Here is a 23,166-nt window from a genome sequence, read left to right as displayed (position 1 = left end):
TCCCCATTTCTGAGATATTCCATCCCAGCTGTGCTCAGCAGAGAGCTCTGAGTGCCTCAGCCTCTCCCCCTCCCTGCACCTGGGCACCCCTGCTCCCTCCTCCACCACCCCACCCAGCTCCTACAAGGTCTCTTCTCAGCCTTCTGCCCCTGAGCTCCCTGTGTGGTCTGAGCCCTCGGCCTGGGTCCGTCAGGGAGGGAGCAACGGGCCTGCTTGTTTACAGTCGAGCATAGCTGAACCTTTATTTTAAATAAATAAAACTTTTAGCCAGTTTGTATTTCCTTTTTCTTTCAAAAAAAACCCTGTTTTTCCCTCCTCCTCCTCCTCCTGGCTGAGCCTCCATCTCCAAGGCCACCCAGGGTGCGAGAGGTGAACTGAAAAGGGCTGGGGCTGATGGCCCACAAGGCCAGAGGGGTCTCACACACATAGCTCCCAGGCAGGCCCTCCCTGAATTCTCGGTATGTCCTAGCACTGGGAAGAAAGGGCAAACAGGAGGCCAAGGCCTTGATACTAAACCATTGTCTGTCTGTTCTCCCCAGTTATACTGTTGTCCATCTGTGCTCCCCACCCTCTCATTAGATGGCCATCCATCTGTCTTCTTATTGGACTGCTGTCCATCAATCAATGGGTCCAGAAAGGCAGGGGCCTGAAGGGGTTTTGGAGGGAAACTGGACAAGCTGGGCCCATGATCAGTCAAGAATCTGAGTCCAGGGAAAAAGGGCGGATGACTAGCGTACCTCCCACACCTCTTCCCCCTGCCCACATGCTACACCTCCCTTCTCCTCTCCTTTCCCCAGCCCAGGATGTATGTGTTCCCTTCCCCAGACTCCCTGAACATTTAATTTACACTTTGCTGAATGTTTTCAGACTGATGAAGTTTTCTCCCTACCCAAAAAAGTGAGGGAAGTGAGGCAGCCAGATGTGAGAGCATTTCAAAGGTCTTTTTTTGGACGGGGAGTGATGTTAAATAAACACCCAATGATATTCTTTCTGCAAAACGATCCATTTTCATGGCACCCAGGAGTTCGTCCAAGGGTCTCTGGGTCATTGGGGAAAAATGTTCCGTGTGCTTTGGCTCTGCATTCTTCAGGCGGCTACAAAGAGCTAATTCTTCCAATTAAGTGAAGCCCACATTGCTGATGGAGATGGATTGACAAATTATTTTCAATGCTAATTTATTCATGCTTATGGTACGGCTGATAGCTCTGGTGTGTTTGGAAACTGTCTCTAGGAGATCCCCCACCTGCAAGAGACACTGTAGTCATTCACAGTGACCAGTAGCCATTGAGGCCTCCCATCCGGCTATGAAGACTCCGGATCCATTTTCAATGGGCAGAACTGCACCTTTGATGGGCGTCTGTTTAGTCTTCATCTCATCTTTAGCCAGGCTCTAAGGCTCCTCTCTACTTCCAAGGTGTCCCCTGAGAACCTTCCTTCTACCTCACCATCTTTCTTTCCATTTTGTCAGTTGGCCTTCATATTAGCTATAACATCAAAGATCTACCCAGCCCAGTGAATGCCTAGGAAAGGGGAGAGACAGAAGCTCTGGAGATTCAGCATATCTGAATGAAAGTAAGAAGCCAGGAGAGGACATTGGGGAAACCATAAGAGATGTTGGGAGATGAAGGAGGTGAGGACAGAAGAGATGTAGAAGAGGAGGTTGGAAAGTCAAGAGATGGAAGAGAGGAAGCCCAGAGAAAAAGGAAGAAAGGGAAATTAGAAGGTGCTCATCTTTTTGTCACCATCAATCAGTCAATAAGCATTTATTAATCACCTGCCATATGCCAGGCACCATACAAAATGCTGGGAATTCAAAAACACAGTCCCTGACCTCAAGGTGTTCACAATCTAATGTGATGGAGACAACAAGCAAACAAATCTGTTCAAACAAACTATATGAGGGAGAATAGGAGGTTTATCACTATTGAGATGTAAGGAGAGGACATGGGTGAGTATGGAGCAGGGCAGCAGATAAGGAGAATTAGAGACCAGGAATGGAAGGCAGAGAGGTCAAGAGAAAGGGAATGGAGGTGAGGTCTGGGAAGAGGAATATCAAGACAGCTGGGACATATTGAAGTTTGGGGATCTAACAAAATTAGAATGTGGTATAGGATTTTTCTTTTTTCCTTTTTTATTTACACAGATTTAATTTCCTAATTATGTCTCAAGATGATACTAAAAATTTTATTACTCCATAAGTACCTACCTGATTGTGGGAAGGTGGCTCAGGGCATGCTGGGTAACATAGGTACCTAAATTGGATGAAATATTTATTTTACATAACGTCATAATTGTGTTTATGTTTTTCTGGGGGTGGAGGTGGGGTGATGGAGGCAGTTGGAGTGAAGTGACTTGCCCAGAGTCACACAGCAAGTAAGTGTTTGAGGCCAGATTTGAACTCAGATTCTCCAGACTCCAGGGCTGCCATTTTTTGTTGTTGTTCAGTTGTTTTCAGTCATATCTGACTCTTTGTGACCCCATTTGGGGTTTTCTCCACAAAGCTACTGGAGTGGTTTGTCATTTCTTTCTCTGGCTCCTTTTACAGATGAGGAAACTGAGGCAAACAGGGTTAGATGGGGCATGGATATCATGGACAGATAGAATATGGAAAGTATATAACATTTTTACCTAGGGGTAGAATTGATGTTTTTTACTCACCATAATGCTTCATTTTCCCACCCCATGATGGATTGTAAGGCCCTGGGGGGAAAGGATTGAGGACTTTTAAATCTTTCTAAATTCTTAGTCCAAAGTCTCAGCACAGCATGAAGGTGACATTGGGTCATCAGAGTCTCTGCCCAGAGAACAAGCTCGAGAAAATCCTGTGAGATAAAAAGGCTTTGAGTACAGGACTGATAACCAAGAGCCAACTCAGCTAAGTTGATAGAAGTCTGTCACCAGCTTGGCTGCCCAGTGATTTACTGTTTAACCACAACAACTCTTGAAGCCCATGTAAGTCAGGGATCAGTTAAGAAGTATGGTGCTGGAGGGTGTACCCTCCCCAACAAGACCACAGATCTCTGAAGTATTGATTGAAGTATGTTTTGCCCCATCAAACCCACACAGTGCCTGATGCACAGTAGGCACTGAATAAAGAATTGTCAAATGAATGCATAAATGAACATTTTAAATGTAAAAGTCCTGCTCTCCATTGTATAACCTTGGATGGGTAACTTTATCATTCTGTGCCTCAATTTCCTCCTTGGAAAAAAAATGATGGGTTTGGACGAGCTCAGGTTCCTTCCAGTTCTAAAGTCCTAGAAGTTTCTGAACTCAGGATGATGTCCATGAAATCCACAGTTGTTTCCCCACCTTTGTTTCCCTCCAGTTCTCTTTCCCTGTTTTTTGCCTCTGGTCCCACAATAGTAAATGGACAAATCAATCAACATAAGGTCATAGATTTAGAGCCTAGAGGCCATCAATTCCAACTCCTCTCATCCTACAGATGAGGGAACCGAAGCCCAGAAACATTACATGACTGTGCCTGGAGTGGTATAGCTAGTATGTGTTTGAGACAGGATTTGAACTGTCTCCTTGACTTCAAGGCCAACACTATATCCATTGTTTTACTAAGCATTTCTTTTTGAACCTGCTATGGACCCTTCCCAATCCATAGATTTTAATCATGGTTTGGTTGTGTTTTGATCAAAGCTTAAAAAGCTTTGATTTACCATTTTACCTTGGAATTACCAATATACCCCTTTGTCCTCGCTACTCTACCTCCAGCTCCTCTCTGTCCCCTCATTCATTTCTGCTTATCTCTTCAATATCTTCCCTCTATATGCTCAACATTTTCTTTCTGCATACTTTTAAACTTTTAAGAGGTCACAAGTATTCATTTTTTAAACATTTTATAATTCAATAAACTATTTCATTAACATGATTTTGACAGAAAATATTTCCTATGGCTCTTGTTCTGGGCTTCTATCTCCAAGGGAGTACACTGGCTGCCTTCCCTGTCTGGAATGACACAATTCCTTCCACAAGTATGTGGAGGAGGGAGCTGAGTGTGGAGAGGGTCAGAGTTTCCCTGCTCACACTCTTCAATCCCACACCTGAAGAATTCCCCTCTTTCCCCTGTAATGGAACAAGACCTGCCTCGCCTACTGGCCATGTTCCTTCACCAATCCCTCTAACAGAATTTTTCCCCTTCCTAAGTCCAATGGTAAGTGGTAAAAACAGTGCAAGCCCTCATTCCAAATAAGGAACTGCAAGGGAGGGTGTCCATTAGCATCGGGTAACTGGGGTCCTGACACATTCAATTCAATTCAACAAGTCTTTTTTCTTAAAAAAAGAGATTATTGATCTTGTGTGCTTTTCCATTGCTTTCATTTTTTAATCTGTCCCTTCTCTTCCCCTACCCAGTGAGCTATTTCTCATAACAAAAACAAAAAGTCGAGGAAAATTCAACTGAGAGTGGCACTATATGCAATGAACAACCTGCCCCTCCCACCTACTTCCCCAACAAAGAAGGGAAGGAGTAGATTTTTCTCACCTCTTCATCAGAGATAAGCTCCAACAAGCATTTACTAAGCCCCGAATATCTTCAGAGCACTGTGCCAAGATCTGAGCATACACAGACAAAAATTGAGGGAGCTTACATTCTTACCGGGGATTATACAATATACCACCAGATAAATAAATATAAGATAATTTTAGAAAAGAGAGAGCACTAATGACTGGGAGGATAAGGAAAGGCTTCCCATAAGAAGAGGTACCAGGCTTGGGCGTAGAAGAAAGCTAGAGATTCTGTGAGACAAAGATGAGAAGAGAAGGCATTCAGAGCATGGAGGACCCCTGGGCAAAGGCATACAGGTAGGTATACGATGCTTACTTGAAGAAACAGCAGGCAAGCTAGTTTCACCCTAATATGGGGAAGGGGAACAATTCAGGGGTTTACTGAGCCAACTTGAACCAGATCAAAGAGTAGATGGTTAAATTTTCAATAAGAGCATTTACACCTCAAAAATTCGCAAACACAGGGGGCAGCTACGTGGCACAGTGGATAAAGCACTGGCCTTGGATTCAGGAGGACCTGAATTCAAATCCAGCCTCAGACACTTGACACATACTAGCTGTGTGACCCTGGGCAAGTCACTTAACCCTCATTGCCCTGCAAAAAAACAAAAACAAAAAGCAAAACAAAAATCAGCAAACACTACAAATCAGGGCTTCCTCGTCTCTTAAGTTTATTGTCTGAAGTTTAAAAAGTGATTTAAAAAGATGCTAATGTGGATTAAACTGAAAAGTATACCAGATGTATATGGTGGGGGGAACTGGTTATTCATTAGTACAATCCTCAACACACTAAAATAAATTGGGAAAGGAAGTCTACAAAAGGCTGTAAATACCAAGCTGAATAGCTTGCCATGCTATCTTTTTGCCTTCTGTTAATTTTATGTGTTTAACATCTATCAACAAATATTTTTTATTTCACACCAGAGTTCTGTTTAGAAGCAATTTTTACTTAGAGTTTCTATTTGGGGATAGGTCTCAAGACCACGTACCAATGCACAAAAGACAAGAAGATCATGACTTTAGGGATGGAATAGACTTCAGAAGCCATTTAGTCCAGTTTCCATTTTTTTTGTTGTTGTTTAGTTGTTTTTTAATTGTGTCTAAGTTTTCATGAACCTGTTTAGAGTTTTCTTGTCAAAGATACTGGAGTGGTTTGCCATTTCTTGAGGTCAGATTCGAACTCAGGTAGATGAGTCTTCCTGATGACTCCCAACCCAACACTCTATCCACTGTACCACTTATCTGCCCATCTTACCAGTAAGGAAATTGAAGTTCATGAATGCTAAATTACTTCCTCAAAGTCATTCAGGAATTGCAGTGTAGTAAAGAGACAGCATAGTGCTGGGAATAGAACATTGGCATTGGAATCACAAAGACCTGGGTTCAAATCCTACCTCCAAAATATATTAGCTGTGTTACATTAGGCAAGTCACTTAACCTCTCGAGGACTCACTTTCCTCATCTGCAAAATGAGAAGCCTGGACTCCAGATGATTTCCAATCTCTGATCCTATGGACTGCATGTGGAGGGGAGGAGAGGGTTGGAAGAGGAGAAGCCCATCAATAAAATGACATGTCTTTGAAATATCAAAGTAAGTTCTGTTCTAATGTGACCCGCTGCTATTCTAGATAACTTGAAGGGACACAGCCACAGGGAAGCAGGACACAGTTTAAAAACAGATGTTGGGGCAGCTAGATGGTGCAGTGGTTAAAGCACTGGCCCTGGATTCAGGAGTACCTGAGTTCAAATCCGGCCTCAGACACTTGACACTTACTAGCTGTGTGACCCTGAGCAAGTCACTTAACCCCCATTGCCCCGCAAAAACAAAACAAAACAAAACAAACAAACAAAAAAAAAAACAGATGTTGCTAGTCCCAGGATGCTGAGAAAACCTCGCCATGAACATTGCAAGTTCTACTGAGACCTCACCTATTGAGTTCTCACCTACCACCAACCCTCCCAGCTAGTCTGGACTTGGACTTACCTGGGGAACAATTTCTGGACCACACCTTCCTGGAAACCTCCCATCTCTACTCCCTGTAGTAATTACCCGGACTGCCTTCATTTGGCAAATACTGCAGCTTTGAGTTCCATGCCTGTGGTACCACCCATGCACCAGACATCCACCTCTATTAGTGGAGCCTGGTCTGGACCGTGATAGTATCACCTATCTTCTGTCACTTACACACACTTATAATTGGCATTTCCAAGTTTCCAAAGATTCATAGAATTCATTTGATTAATAGCAATGTAGATCTGGATAGGACCTCAGAGGACATCTTAGTTCAACTCTGCTCATTTTGCACATGAAGAGAGTGAGTCCCAAAAAGGTAAGATGATTTTCCTGGAGCCACATAAATAATTGGTGGCAGGTCTCCAGGAGTTCTTTGGGGTGTTGGAATCAAGAGAGACCTTGGTTTGAATCCTGACTCTGATGCTCATTATCTGTGTAACAAGGACAAGGTAAATAACCCTTCTTAACCTCAGTCTATAAAATGGGCACAAAACTATCTGTATGCAACACTTTATGAGGTTTTTGTGAAGACAAATGAATATATGTGTGTGTATACACATGTATAAAGTACCTTGTAAACTTTTAAATGGTATATGTGTGTATATATGCATACATATATATGCATTTGTGTTTGCATGTGTCTATGATCTGTCGCATCTGTTTGTATAATCTCAGCTATTATTATTATTATTATTATTATTATTAATAATTTCAATTCAATAAGGATTAATTAAAGGCCAATTATGGACCAGGCACAAGGCTAGGCACTGGGAATCCAAAGGCAACAATGAAACTGCTTGAGCCTTCAAGGATCTTACATTATATTGGAGGAAGTAAAAATCAAATACAAATATACACAAAGTAGTAATATCCCAGTGAGGGGAAGACACTAGCAATCAAGAAGATTAGGATGGGCTTCTTACAGGAAGTGGCCCTTGAGTTGAGCTTGGAAGAGAGTTAGGGATTTTAAGAGGAGAAGACAAGGATGGGGTGTATTCGAGACAAGGCTGACAGCCTGTGCAAAGGTGTGGAGATGGGAGATAGGATGTCATTCATGGGGAGAAGAGCAAGAAAGCATGTTTGGATGAGCTGGGAAGTGCAGGAAACAGAGTAATATACAATTAGTCTAAATGCGTAGTCTGGAGCCAGCTTGTGAGTAGTCTGCGTTGGATTCTAGAGGCAAGAGGGAACCACTAGAGATCATTAAGCAGGGAAATTAAATGGGCAGACCTAGGCTTTAGGAAGATTAATTCGGCAGCTGTGCAGATGATGGATTAAAAACAGGATTGATGGGGGCCAGAGAGATCACAGTCCATGGGGGTCATTGTCATAGTCCAGGTAAGAGATGATGAGCGTTTGAACCAGGGTGGTAGCCAAGTAAGAAGAGAGAAGAAAGATGCAATACTTATAGGTATATATAGATATATGTATACATGCAAGCATATTTCATATATGTATACTAACACATGTACACTTACAATGCATATTTGTGCGCTGCATATACATGTGTACACACATATATATACATATATATATGCATGTATGTAAATATATACATACAAGGCTTGGCAACTGGATGTGAGAAGTGAGGGCAAGAGCAGAGTCAGAGATGACTCCAAAGCTGCAAACCTTATGGTGGTATACTCATTAGAAACAGGCACATTAGGAAGAGAACAGGGTTGGTAAGAAAGAGAGTTCTGTTTTGGACATATTTGAGATGTCAAGAGGATATACAGGGGGAAATACCCAATGAGTAGCTGGTGCTATGGGAGTATAGATCAAGAGGGCAAGGGGATCCTGTGGGAAACAACATAGATAGCACCTACTCCCTTCAGCTGCCTTTGTCTCAGAGGCCCCAGAGAAGAGCAATTATATAAAACTACTGACTTCAGGTTAAACAGCAAAATGAAAGAGCAAAGTACCCAGAATGGGTAAAATCTATGAGAATAGATCATGAAATGAACCGTGTACTCAGGAGGTTGGGAACAAGACTTTTAATTTTGACCAAATAGCCTGGAAACTTTTAGTAGTGGGGAATTGGCTCCAGTTTTTCTCCTGTGGAAAGTCAGTGAGTAGTGGAGACTGAACCCCACTGAGTGAAAACATAATTTTTGCTGAAGAAAGATAGAGACTTCCTGAGGACTGGCAACTATGACAATTATTAGGGAAATTCCTAGTTAGGTGCAAATCTATCAAAAAAAAAGATATTTTTATAATGAAAATAGAAACCTGAGACACATTGTTATTTCTGAAAAGAGGGTGCCAATACATTACCTCTACTGGACCCAATTGACACAAGAACATGCAGACTTCCCAACTTCCAGCAGAGAGAAAAAGAGACAGTCATTCTTCTGCTTTCCAAAAGAAAGAAAAGAAATAGCCTTCTTCTCTGGTGGCCATCAGGGGAAAGAAGAGTCTTCTCCATTGCTTACCAGGAACAAGAAAAAGAAGGGGTATTTGCAGGGGGATCCCTCCAAGGGCCTCTATTATTCATCTAGAAGGATTGGAGGAAGCATGTGACAGGCATTCCAAGCTCTGCCAGATCTAAAGGTCAATAGAGGTGCCCCCTTTTTAAAAAAGAAAAGTAGGGGGCGGCTAGGTGGTGCAGGGGGCGGCTAGGTGGCACAGTGGATAAAGCACCCACCCTGGATTCAGGAGGACCTGAATTCAAATCTGACCTCAGACACTTGACACTTACTAGCTGTGTGACCCTGGGCAAGTCACTTAACCCCCATTGCCCTGCAAAAAAAAAAAAGTAATTTTTGAATCAAGGGGGTCCTAGCCTACTGATTCCAGAAAGTTGCTTCCTCAACACTGTTAGATGATTTGTACTAGCGTCCTTTTTCTTGTGAACTACTTGCCTAACTTTTTAAAGGGAGGGATGTGTTGAGGAGGAGGGGGAGAGTGGTTCTTCCCCCTTCCCCCAATTACAAACAGCTAAAAGGAAAAGTAATTGAACATCCATGGTAATTATGCTATTGCTAAAGTTAACAGCTTTCTAATTGATACTTCTCTATGAAATTATTCATGTCTAGCAGAATATTGAACTAGAGAAACAACCATGTGACAAGACGGGGAGGGGAGAGGGGTGTTTCTGAAGAAATTATAGTCAGAGAAAGGGAGTGCTGCCCTTTTAGGTGACATTAAGACTGCAGCCTTGCCCCACACTAATGGCCAGGACTGCTTTTCCAGAGCCCCTCACCAAAACATCATATACTCATAGTAGTATTTGAGGTTTATCATCTTCCAGTTCAGTGTAAGAAGTCTTGTAGAAACTAGAATCTTCCTACCTTATTTTTGCCCTAGAGTTTGTAGTAAGGGAGTAAAGTTCTCACTTTGCCTCCTGGTATTACCAAGAGATGATACAGGTCCAATAAGGACCAACACTTTACCACCCATGCCTAAGCTTCTGCCTTATCCTGGAACTTACCTCAACATCTGAGACCTTCTTACAACCTGTAACACCCATCTTCCAATCAGGCCTACTCACCCTGGAACATCCCTCTGCCATGCTAGCCCTCTGTTCCTCCAGGAACCTCTATTTCGAGGAAGGACCCAAGATGGCCAATCTTTTTTTTTCTTTGTGGGGCAATGAGGGTTAAGTGACTTGCCCAGGGTCACACAGCTAGTAAGTGTCAAATGTCTGAGGTCAGATTTGAAATCAGGTCCTCCTGAATCCAGGGCAGGTATTTTATCCACTATGCCACCTAGCTGCCCCCCAAGATGGCCAATCTTTATTCCAGTTCTTGGCCCTGCTCCTGACTGCAAACTTCAGTGTCTTGACCCTATGTCAATACCTACCCCAAACCCGTTTCATCTCTTTTTTGTGCATTCTGTGTCCAGCTAGAATGTAAGTTCTTCAAGGTCAGGGTCTACCTTTCTTTTTTATTGTATTTGTATTCCCAAATGCTTGGCACAGTGCCTGGAAAATAGCAAGTTATTGGAAAAAATGCTTCTTACCTCACCTTGCCTTACCTTTTCCTTCTGGAGGGAGTCCAAACCTCAGGGTTGCATTACAAGTCTGGTGGGGACAACACAGGACCCTGGAGGAGAGAAGAATTCACCTGAATGTCCAAAATTGGCCCCACCAGCAACCTCAAGTTCAATTCCCTTCTGAGAAGAGTCCAAAGCATGCAGTGCTGATGGTGGAAGACATTAGGACCCTGTGGAAAAGTAGAACCTAACAGACAGGGAGAAGAGACCCTTTATATATTGTCTCTATTTGTTAATGACTGACTTCAATCTATTTTATCTTCTGTATTTCTCTGTGAGGTGAAATAAAGTCTGTTCTGTGCATGAGGGGTAGCTTGCAGTAGATAGACCTAACCTCCCATTTGAGAAGACCTACCTGAATCCCAAAGAGATTATAAAAAAGAGAAAAGGAGCCACATGTACAAAAATATTTATAGCTGCTCTTTTTGTGGTGGCAAGGAATTGGAAATTCAAGGGTTGCCCATTAATTGGGGAATGGGTGAACAAGTTGTGGCATATGAATGTAATGGAATACTATTGTGCTATAAGAAATGCTCAGGCAGATTTCAGAAAAACCTGGAAAGACTTAAGTACACTGATGCTGAGTGAAGTAAGCATAACCAAGAGAACATTGTACACAGTAACAGCAACATTGTGTGATGATCAACTGTGATAGATTTAGCTCTTCTCAGCAGTGCAATGATCCAAGACAATTCCAAAGAACTCATGATGGAAAAAGCTCTCCACATTCAGAAGAAAAACAAACTACGGAATCTGGATGCAGATTGAACCATACTGTTTCTACTTTTTTATTGGGTTTTTTGGAGGTTTTTTCCCTTTTGTTCTGATTCTTCTTTCACGACATGACTAGTGCAAAAATATGACCAAGACTTTCTGTCTTGGTGAGGGGGGAGGAAAGGGAGGGAGGGAAAAAAAATCTGGAACTTGAAATCTTACAAAAATACAAATGTTGAAAACTATCTTTACATGTAACTGGAAAATAATAAAATACTTTTATGATTAAAAAAAGGAAGACCCACATTCAAGTCCCAATTCTAAAATATACTGACTGTGTGATCCTGGGCAGGTCACTCCTCTCAGTGTCCCCAGGTAACTCTTTAAAACTAGAAATTGGAGAGAAAGCTCCAATCTGTACTAGTAGAGGAAGTTCCTTAACAGAAGTTCCCTTCATTGATTAAATTACAGGTTTGAGCCACAAACAGGGTCGGGGAGACAGGCAATTGATCATGTACATTACCCTGAATGCTTATGGAGGAGTGGCCACCCTGTTACCCACATCTGTGCAAACTCAGACAGGTGCTGTACATAAGCTGTATTTGGTGATTTTCCCGGAGTAAACTCTGGGAAAATGCAATAAGGAGTCAAAAAAATATTGCTCTTTTAAGGCAACTCCTGAGGGGATGAGGGAATTATACAAGTAAATAGCAAGTAATTTGAGAAGGGAGAGCACATTAACAACTGGAGGGAGGAAGAAGTAGCACCTGAGCTGAGGCCTGAAGGAAGTTGGGGATTTTGAGAAGCAGAGGGGAGGAAAGAGTGAGCTAGGCATGGAAACCAGCCCATGCAAAGGGATGGAGAGAGGAAATGGGAGGTGGAATCAAGGGAACAACCAGTCTTCTAATTTGTCTTGAACACAGAGTGTAGGAAATAGAAGTCCAAAAAGGTAGATGAAGCCAAATTGTGGAGGGCTACAAATCCTAGGCTGAGTTCCTGTTTTATCTTAGAGACCACAGACATACACTGAAGGTTTTTAAGTACTGCTCTTGGAGTGTTGGGCACCAGCAGGCACTCATCAAATAATTTGCTGACTGACTGATAATGAGAGTGGGAATCAGAATGGTATAGTGAGAATGATGACAAAGCCGGAATATGACTGTCGGTATTTATGAATCTATACAAAGGGCCAAAACCAGTATTTTAGTCTGGGGTAGAGATATAGAAAAACCATGTCAAGAGTCAAAGATTTCTATCTTTCCCTCCTCCTTTAAAAAAAGAAAATAAACCCCATAGACCATGTTGACTGTACAATGTCAAATATCTGGGCGAAAGTTGAAGATATAGCCAGAGGTTTCTAAATAAGCTGGATATTTGTAATGGCAGAAGTAGTCTAAAGTAATGTAGCTTAGAGGAGGGATTGGGATTCCAAAAGAGATAGGGATAGGCAACATGGCATGGTGATGAGAGCACTGAATTTGGAAGGTCATGCACTTGAGTTCAGACTTCAACTATTTGACCTACTGACTGAATAACTTTGGACAAGTCATTTTACTCTGTTGGGCCTTATTTTCTTCACCTACAAAATGAAAGGGTTAGACCAGATGACTATCAAAGTTTCCTTCCAGCTTTAACATACTAAATGATTTACAAGGTCCTATCTGACTCTATCCTATAAGAGAAAGGCAACTCTCTGCTGAGATGCCCAAGCCCCTACACAGGACTTAGCTCTCCCATCAAACCCCAAAAAAGAAGATAATTTTTTTTCTTTACAATGAATATGTTCTCAATCCCTGCCTCTGCACCTTCTCTCCCCCATAATGGGTCTTCCAGTCATTATATGTTTACTATATGCCAGGCATTGTACTATAAACACCGTGAGGATCCAAAGAAAAGCAGAAACAGTCCCTGCCCTCAAGAAGTTTATGGTCAAAGCTTATGGTACATAAAAGATATAGAGGGAGTAGTCTGAGAAGGCACTGGAATCTGGGGAGATTTGGAAAGGCCTCCCATAGAAGGTGGGATTTGCACTGTCTTCTGGTTGTGCTCTAAGAGGTCCAAGAAGGGTGATGTCTTGACTTGAAAGTGAGTTGGATTTAGGTGAGGGAGGGCTGTGTAAAGTCATCAGCCCCACTCTCTCCTCCAGAGTCATCTGAGTCCAGTGGTAAGACATAGGTCAGGATGACTGGCCTAGGATGCAGTGAGAGACATTGGGCTCTTTAAGCTAAGGTCTTTCCCCGGTTACTGAGTCTTAAAAAGAGATCTGAAAGCCAAAAAGAAGAGGTGAAGAGAGAATTCTAGGCATGGGAGCCCTCCAGTGAAAAGGCATAAAGACCAAAAAAAGACCTGTGCAAGGGATCACCAGTTAGATCAATACAACTGGACCAGAGAGTGCATGAGTAAAATGTAAGAGACTGTAAAAGAAAGAAGCAGACATGTTATACAGAGTTTTAAATACCAAACAAAGGACCTTATATCTGATCTTAGAGGCAATAGGGAGTCACTGGAGTTTATTGAGTAGGGGATTGACAAGGTCAGACCAACACTTTAGGAAAATAGTTTTGACAGCTGAGTGAAGGATGGGTTGGAGTAGGGATTAGACTTGAGGCAGGAAGACAATGAGAAGGCAGCTATAATAATCCAGGGGAGAGGTGTTGAGGGCCTGAACTGGGGTAGTGATTGTGGATTAACCCTGCCCTGGCCCCTATCCCTGAAGAAGGTCTGGAATCCTACCATTATTTTCCTCTAAGACATTAGTGATAATGATGACTTTGGGGTTGATAACACTGACTCTGGGAAGATCCTAGAAACTGAACTTTGTTGTGTCTCCCTAGGAGGTTGTCATGTCTCTGCTGATAGGGATGTGAGCATGGCTAGCTGACAAGTGATTGGAAACAGGAGTCTGTAAAGCCCCTTAATCCAATTCTGCCCTGGTAACTGACCAATGCCCAGTGTAGTCCCTGTATTTTCAGGGTTAAGAAGGAAATCTCCTTCTAGCTTCATGTTCCTTGTACCAGCTCTTTCCTCATACTATATTGGGGGGGGACCTAGATGTAGCAGTAGATGGTATGATGGGCCTGGTATCAGGAAGACCTCAAATTACTTCACCTCTGTTTGCCTCAGTTTCCTCAAATGCAAAATGGGGGTAATAACAGCATATCACCTACCTTGTAGAGTTGTTGTGATAAATGAATGAGACAATATTTGTAAAGTGACTGACACTTAGTAGATGCTAATTAAATACTTATTCCTTACACACACACACACACACACACACACACACACACACACACACACACTCCCTAACACAAAACACATGTCCCATACTTTCTTTGCAATCCCATGAAGAGAATTCCTGTTCAAAGTGACTCCTTATTGGCTACTGTCTTCTCCTTAAGCAAGTTCTCTCTCTCTCTCTCTCTCTCTCTCTCTCTCTCTCTCTCTCTCTCTCTCTCTCTCTCTCTCTCTCTCACACACACACACACACACACACACACACACACACACACACATACACACTCACGACACTGAGGTCCAGCTCTCACCCCACACACCCTCAAAGGAACATCCTCCTTTTCATTCTTAACCAACGTCTACACTCTTCCCATAATTCTTTTCACAACATTGAGCTTGGAGAACAAGAAAGCATTACCCCTGTTTGGGCTGGTGTTGGGGAGGAGTAGGAGGGGGAAGGAATTAAATGCAAAGACTCTACTTCCCTGATGACAGTGCCTGTCTTTTCCAACAGCCCAGTGCCTGCACACTCTGTGCCTGAACTACAGGAACAGAAAAGAACCGGTTGGCCCCTGTGGACCAGCTCCCAGGCATTTGGCTCAGACTTCAGCTGCTGATGTCTTTTCTAATCCATCTTCTAAAAGAAGTCTTCACACCCCCTTCCTCTTATATCCTCACCCAGTCTCTCCTTCCCTCCTCCCTCAGCCTTTACCACACTCCAGCACTACAGGATTTACCAACAGAAAGGGTCTTGACAGGAATTCTTAATCTAAGGTCCATTAACTTGTTTTTACTATATGTTGATAACTGCATTTCAATATAATGGTTTTCCTTTGTAATTTCTGTAGGTATCTTTATTTTAAGTATTTAAAAACTTTATTCTGAGAAGTTTTCTGAGAATAGCCTTTACCGGATTGTTGCCAAGGGATATAAGACATTAAAAAGGTTAAAAACCCCTGAGCTAAGGATATGAGGGTGGGTGGTGATGAATAAGACATTTTGGGTGGGGAATGGGTTGGGACCTCTCCAATGGCCGCCAATCAGGTTGCTGTATTGACATCATCATCACAGGAAGTGCTTCACAAATATCTCATCTGATCCTCACAACAAGCCTGGAAGGAAGGTGCTGTTATTACCTCCATTTTACAATTAAGGAAACTGAGGCAAGTAGTGGTCAAGTGAGTTGCCTAGGTTCACTTAGATAGTGTTTAAGGTCAGATTGGAACTCTTTCTGACTCTAGGCCCAGCACTCTATCCAGTTAGCCCTGGAGTTACCATCACTGGGTTGCTACTTTGGGGGAAGGGTATTAATGAGAACCTATTACCTCTTTGGATTATAAACTCCTTGAAAACCTTGACTCTCTTTGTAACCCTAGAGTTTAGCACAGTGCCTGACACATGGTAGGTCGTTAATTAATGCTTGCTGACTGACTAACTATTCTTATTTAGACCACAGTTAGGTGTGAGAGGATCTTACTCCCAAAGAATGGAATTCAAAGTCTTGATTAGCCACTAGCCAGAGGCACCACCAAGCTGAGACACCAAGAGCTGGTGACCTTCACCAGCCAGTCCTGTCCTTTATCTTCCTTGGGTTTATTGCTCTGGGGTTACCTGCCTTCTCAGAAAGAGAACTGGGCTCCCCGTGCTCCATTCTATCTCTACCTCAGAGTCCCAAGAAAAAATTCAATGTGGGACTTCAGTCTAAGGGGTCCTTCCCAGCAGGGCTAGAGGAGGTTAAAAAAAAAAAATCTCCCCAGAGTACTGATGTGAAAGAGCTACAGGATAGGCAATCTTAGGCCAAGCAGTAAAGCATTGTAAAATGCTGGCAGTCAGCTGAGAGACTAGTCTTCCAACCTCAATGAGATATTTAGCCACAATTTCCTCCTCACTCCAGCCCATCCTCCATTCAGCTGCCAAATACTTTCTCTGAGTAAAGCACCCTATCACTTCAAATTCAGCATATCTGAAACCAAACTCACCATCTATTCCTACCCAACAAATTAGGCCTCTTTATTTGCCTATTTCTACAAAGAAAATACCTAGCCCCTCCTTAATCGCTCTGCCAAAAAAAAATCCCTCATCCTTAATTTCCCCCTCCCTACTAACTTTTGGAGTGGGTAGGGTTTTTAAAAGTCACAGGGGGGCAGCTAGGTGGCACAGTGGATAGAGCACCAGCCCTGGAGTCAGGAGGACCTGAGTTCAAATCCAGCCTCAGACACTTAACACTTATGAGCTGTGTGACCCTAGGCAAGTCACTTAACCCCAATTGCCTCACCCAATAAATAAATAAGTGAGTAAATAAATAAATAAACAAACATACAAATAAATAAATAAGTGAATAAATGAATAAATAAAAGTCCCAAGACATTTTTCACCTCTTTCTTCCTCCTTTCTTCCCTCATCTATTCCTCTCCCTTTCCTTTTCTTTCTTCTCCCAAGACCATCAAAATAAAACAAAACCATCTCCACAGCCTATTTCCCAATACATTTGCATTTTGATAGGGAGAAGGAAGGAGCAGGAGGAGTGGAAAGAAGCTTCCCATATCAAAATTTTGTTACTATTGTTCCAGGCACCCAAGCTTAAGATCTCCACTTTCAGGTCTCCCTCTCTCTCAGTCATTTCCATATTAGAGTCCTCCCAATTCTTCACTTCAAAAATCCATCTTCACACTCCTCCTTTTCTTTCCACTCCTAAGGACACCACTATGGTTTAACACAGAGACAACTACCTACACATCTGGATCACTACTAAAGCCTCCTAAAAACATCTTGTCTCTGTCTCTCCTCTTCAATCCATCTTGCAGACTAGTGCCTTATTTATATCTTCCCCAAATATATTGATTGCACTCTTCCTCTCCTCAACAATATTTAATGGTTCCCAATTGCCTACACAGACAAATCCCAAGTCCTCATTCTTGCATTTAAGCCCTTTCATATCTGGCATCAAGCTACCTTTCCAGTTTTGTCGATTACTATTGTCTTCCATCCTGCTGAAGTAATTTACTTTCTCTCCCTAAAATCCAATTTTTGTTCTCCTGGCCCCTTGCCTTTGTTCATACTGTTCTTTCCACAGCTCCTTTGAACAAACACCCTTAACCCTCAACTCTCCAGAATCAGAAACTGTATCTTTTAAGATCCCATTCCAATGCCGTCTCCTCATGAGGCTTCCCTGAACACTGGAGCCAAACATGATTTCTCAGCAGAGCCAAGAGAACACTTAACACTATGGCTATAGCTTTGAAAAGGAAGGCAATCTTTAAACAACCAAAACATTCGAGGATAACACAATGGATGATGTTAGTAATGGCTGATTTAGAGCTGCTCTGTGTGATTACTCACGCTGTAAAGAAAAAGGAAAAACCTGTATCTTGGAGAAGTGTAGTGATTTGCCCAAGATCACACAGCCAGGAAACATGCATGGTGGGATCTGAACCTGGGTCTTGCTGATTCCAGTTCCACTACTCTAACTGCTAAGCCAGGATATCTCTTCCATGTGATAATAAATAATGAATGGACCATAACAGAAATAGTGATGTGGTGGCAACAATAGCTCACATTTTAGATATCATCTTAAGGTCCACAAAGCACTTTACACGCATTATTCCATTAATCAAACTACCCTGAGAAGAAGATGTTATTATTATTCCCATCTTCCAGAGAAGGAAATTGAGGCTGAAAGGTGAAGTGATTTGCCTAGGGTCATACAACAAGATGTGAATTTGCACCTTCCTGACTCCAAGTCTATCAGTTGGGAAAGGGAATGTGAATAAGAATGCTGGCAGCAATAATCTAAGTAATAGTGGTGATAATGATCATGAAGATAGGCTGGCATGTTTCCTGACCTCTCTGTGGTGTTAGCACTGTCACCCACCCCTTCCTCCCACTTAACTCTCTTCAAATTGGCTTTGAGGACAGGGCTCTCTCATGATTCCCCTCTTATTTGATTGCTCCTTCTCAGTCTCCTTTGCTGGGTCATCATCCCTCTCCTGCTCTATCCTATATCCTCTTCTTTCTGGAGAAATTTGCCTTTTGGTTACGTCAACAGCTCTCACGAGTGCAGTTATCAGCTCTTTGTGGAGAACTCTCAAATTTATGTATTCAGCCCTGAGCTCAAGTTTAAATGTCCCACTAGCACTCTGACATCCAAAATCGAACTCATTATCTTCCAACCAAAGTTCATCCCTCCTCCCTAACTTCTTTATTTCATAGGCTTATAGCTACAGAGCTGGAAAGCACCTCAAGGACCACCTAATCCAAACCACTCATTTTCAGATGAAGAAAGGATCAAAATCCACCCTTCTTTTTTCAAGTTCACAAGCCACTTCTTCCATAAGGTCCTGCCTAATTCTCTGTGATCAAAGTGATGTTTTCCTTCATCATACTTTCCTAGAGCACTTGGTTGGGATTTCTGCTTTATTTCATTCATGTTCTACTTTTTATCATACTTATTTGTGGACACCTCACATCTCCAGCCCCCAAACCCTGCAGAATGCAAGCCCCTTAAGGGTACGAACTGTGTCATTTTAAATCTTTGTAATTTCAGCATTTTGAATATTCTGTCTTCTTCTCTCTGCCTCCTGATTTCTCTGGCTTTCTTCAAGACCCATCTAAAACTGCATCTTCTACAAGAAACCAAACACTTTTATCATTTCTTATAGCACAATCATATTCAATGACCATCATATACCACAGCGTGTTCAGCCATTCCCCAATTGATGGGCATCCCTTCAGTTTCCAATTGTTTGCTACCACAAAAAGATCTGTTATAAATATTTTGTACAAATGGGTATTTTTTGTCTTTCTTTGCTCTCTTTGGGATTATAGACCTAGTAGTAGTATTGCTGCATAATTCCAAGTTGCTTTCTAGAATTATTGGGAAAGTTCATCGCTCTACCAATAGTGTATTAGTGTACCTGCTTTCCCACATTCCCTTCAATATTTGCCATTCTCCTTTTATGTCATTTTAACCAATCTAATGAGCATAAGGTGGTACCTTAGAATTGTTTTAATATACATATCTCTATTAATGATTTAGAAAATTTTTCCTATGGGCATTGATAGCATTGATTTCTTCCTCTAAAAACTGCCAATTCATATTCTGACCATTTATCAATTGAAAAGTGTCTCATCTTGTTGGAGATTTGACTCAGTTCTCTTTATATTTTAGAAAAGAAATTTTTTCAGAGAAAATTGCTGTAAAGATTTTCCCCAGGTTCTTGCTTTTCTTCTAATTTTTACATGTATTGGTTTTGGTCCTGGTCTTGGAGAATGTTTTCTTAAAGAGTTAATTTATGTCTTATTCAATATATTTTCCAAGCTAGGGTTTTTAAAATGTTATATTTACAGTTCTGTTAATTTGGGTAGTTTACATTTTTGCAAATATTCATCAATTTCATTTAAATTGTTAGTTTTATTAGCCTATAGTTAGGCAAATTTTCTCTTAATTGTATTTATTTCTTCTTTCTTGGTTGTGAATTCATCTTTTTCATTTTTTATATAGGGAATTTTGTTTTCTTTGTTCTTTTAAAAATCAAATTAGCCAATGGTTCATCAATTTTATCATTTATTTAGTTTTTATCTTCTTTCAATTTTGTTAATCTTCAATTTTCAGGATTTCTATTTTGGTGGTGTTTGGTTTTTATTATTTTTTAACTCATTATCTTTCCAGTGTTTTGTTTTGTTTTGTTTTAGTTGCATTCACAATTAACTGATCTGCTTTAATGCTCCCCTAAGTACTGTTTTGGCTACATTCCACAAATTTTATTATGTTGTCTCAGTCTCATTGATTTAATTATCTTTAATGAAGTTATTGATTGTTTCTAAGTTTTGTTCTTTGACTCACCCATTCTTCAGGATTAAGTTATTTAGTTTCCAATTATGCTTCAAAGATCCTTTAATGAATGTAATTTCTATTGCCTTGTGGTTGGTAAAAAAAATTGATATTTCTACTATTCCATATTTATTTGTGAGGTTTTATTATTTTTATTTCACTTCATTTATTTATTTTTTTGTGCAGCAATGAGGGTTAAGTGACTTGCCCAAGCTCACATAGCTAGAAAGTGTAAAGTGTCTGAAGTTGGATTTGAACTCAGATCCTCCTAAATCCAGGGCCAGTGCTTTATCCACTACACCACCTAGCTGCCCCCTATTTGTGAGGTTTTTATATACTAATACACGATCAATTTTTATGAAGTACCTTTTTCTCACAACTGAGAAATGGATATATTCCTTTCTATTCTCATTCAGTATTTTCCAAAAGTCTATCATATTTTATTTTTCCAAAATTCTATATGTCTTCTTAACTTCATTCTTGTTTATGTAAGATTTATCTAGGCCTGAGAGAGGTAAATTGAAGTCTTCTACTATTGTAATTTTACTGTTTCTTCCTGTAACTCATTTAAATTTTTCTTTAAGAATATATGCTATTTGGTACATATATGTTTGGTATTGATATTAATTCATTGTCTGTGGTATATTTTAGCAAAATTTATTTTTTTGTGTGTGGGGCAAGGAGGGTTAAATGACTTGCCCAGGGTCACACAGCTAGTAAGTGTCAAGTGTCTGGGGATGGATTTGAATTCAGGTCCTCCTGAATCCAGGACCAGTGTTTATTCACTGCACCACCTAGGTGCCCCAGCAAAATATAATTTCTCTGTTTATCTCTTCTAATTAGGTCTATTTTTGCTTTTGCTTTGTCTGAAATCATGATCACTACTTCTGTCTACCATAAGATTCTCTCAGCCCTTTATTTAAATTCTATGTAAATCTGTTTCAAGTGTATTTCATGTAAACAACATATTGATGGACTCTAGTTTCTAATCCATTCTACTATTCTCCCCTTTTAAGAGTGAGTTCATCCTATTCACATTTTCAGTTGAAATTGCTGTGTATTTCCTTCCATCCTACTCTTTTATCTTTAACCTCATTTTTGCTCTTTTACCTTGAGTCTACTTTGCTTCTGATCACTGCTTCCCTTAATCTACCCTCCTTCTTAGCCTCCCAATCTTTCTATTAATTTCTTTCCCTCCTATTTCCCTTTTGTGTAAGAATTTCTTTAGCCAACTGTGTGTATATATACTTCCCTCCTTGAACCACTTCAGATGAAAGTGAGGTTCAAGTGTTACTCACTTCCACCCCTCACTGTCCTTTCCATTGTATAAATTCTTTCTTGCATGACCTATTTATGTGAGATAATATTCCCCTTTCTTCCTCTCCCTTATTCCCCTCTCCCAGTGAATTCCTCTTCCTGACCTTTCTAGTGTTCTTTCTGAAATCGCCCCAACATAATAGATTAATAATCACACTCTCTGTCTAATTCTCTTGAGTCCTGCGTTTGAATGTTAAATTTCTCTATTCAGTTCTGGTCTTTTCCTTAGGTATGCTTGCCTTCTGGAATATCATATTCCAAACCCTCTGTTCCTTTCACATAGTGAATGCTAAAGCTTGTGTATGCCTGACTGTAGCTCTATGGTATTTGAGTTTGGTTTTGTTTTGTTTTTCTCCTTTCTGTCTACCTGCAGTATTCTCTCTTTGACTTAGGAAGCTCTGGATTGTTGATATAATATTCCATGGAGTTTTTATTTTAAGATTTCTTTCAGAAGGTTACTGATGGATTCTTTCAATTTCTACTTTGCTCTCTGATTCTAAGATATATGGGCAGTGTTCTTTTCTAATTTCTTGAAATATAATGCCTGGGTTCTCTTTTTATCATGATTTTCAGATAGTCTGTTGATGTTTAAATTATCTCCCCTTGATATATTTTCCAGGTCAGTTGTTTGTCCTGAGTTATTTTCTTCAGTAATGGTTTTTACCTCTTTTACCAAGCTGTTAATTCTCTTTTCATAACTTTCTTACATAAATCTCATTTTTTTCCTATTTTTCCTCTAACATTTTATTGGGTTTTTAAATGGGTTTTTTTGCTCTTTTTATCTTATTATTCAGTTCTTCTAAGAATTATTGTTAGGCTTGTTTCCAATCTGCATTTTACTTTGAGCTTTTATTTATAGATATTTTCAAGTCATTGTCTTCTTTTGTGTTTATGTCTTGAGTTTCCCTGTCATCACAGTAGCTCTTTATGGACATGTTCTTTTTTGTTTGGTTGGTTCTTCTAGCCTACTTCTTGACTATGGACTTTGTGTTAATATTGGGCTCTGCTCCCTCTTGGGGGGATGTCTGGACTGAGATTTTTCTTTTTGTATCTTGTGGCTGTTTTCATAACCCAACCTGGGGGTTTGCAAGTTTTTGATGCTTCCAAAGTGGTGTGATCCAGAGAGAGGTCTTTTCACCGCCCTCCCAGTAGGAACTCTACTAGTTCCTCCCCCAGGATTGGGTCTGTTGGATTGTGTGTGGTTGAGTTTCAATAGACTGCTGATGAACTTAGTGTTAGCCTGCTGGGAGGTTCTGCAAATTCAGAGTGAACTGCTGGCTTCCCTTTGGTCTTGGTCTTTAGCCTTTATTGCAGGCTCATATGTCTGTCTAAAAGGTTAGAGTTAAGTCCCCACTCTGCTTTTGGGCTAAGAGCTACACAGCTACATTTCTGGAACTTGTTCCCTGGTCCTTACACAGGCAAGGCCCCTGTCGCTCATAATTGTTCCACTTTACCCTAGAACAGTGACCCTGAACCAAATAATAGGAGACAGAGCTGCCATATAGTACCCATTTCTGCTCCCAGCACTGGTTCAAGAGTCCCATAA

This window comes from Dromiciops gliroides, chromosome 2, assembly GCF_019393635.1.
Source record: "Dromiciops gliroides isolate mDroGli1 chromosome 2, mDroGli1.pri, whole genome shotgun sequence".
Classification (NCBI taxonomy): domain Eukaryota; kingdom Metazoa; phylum Chordata; class Mammalia; order Microbiotheria; family Microbiotheriidae; genus Dromiciops; species Dromiciops gliroides.
Note: the sequence above shows the minus strand (reverse complement) of the source record.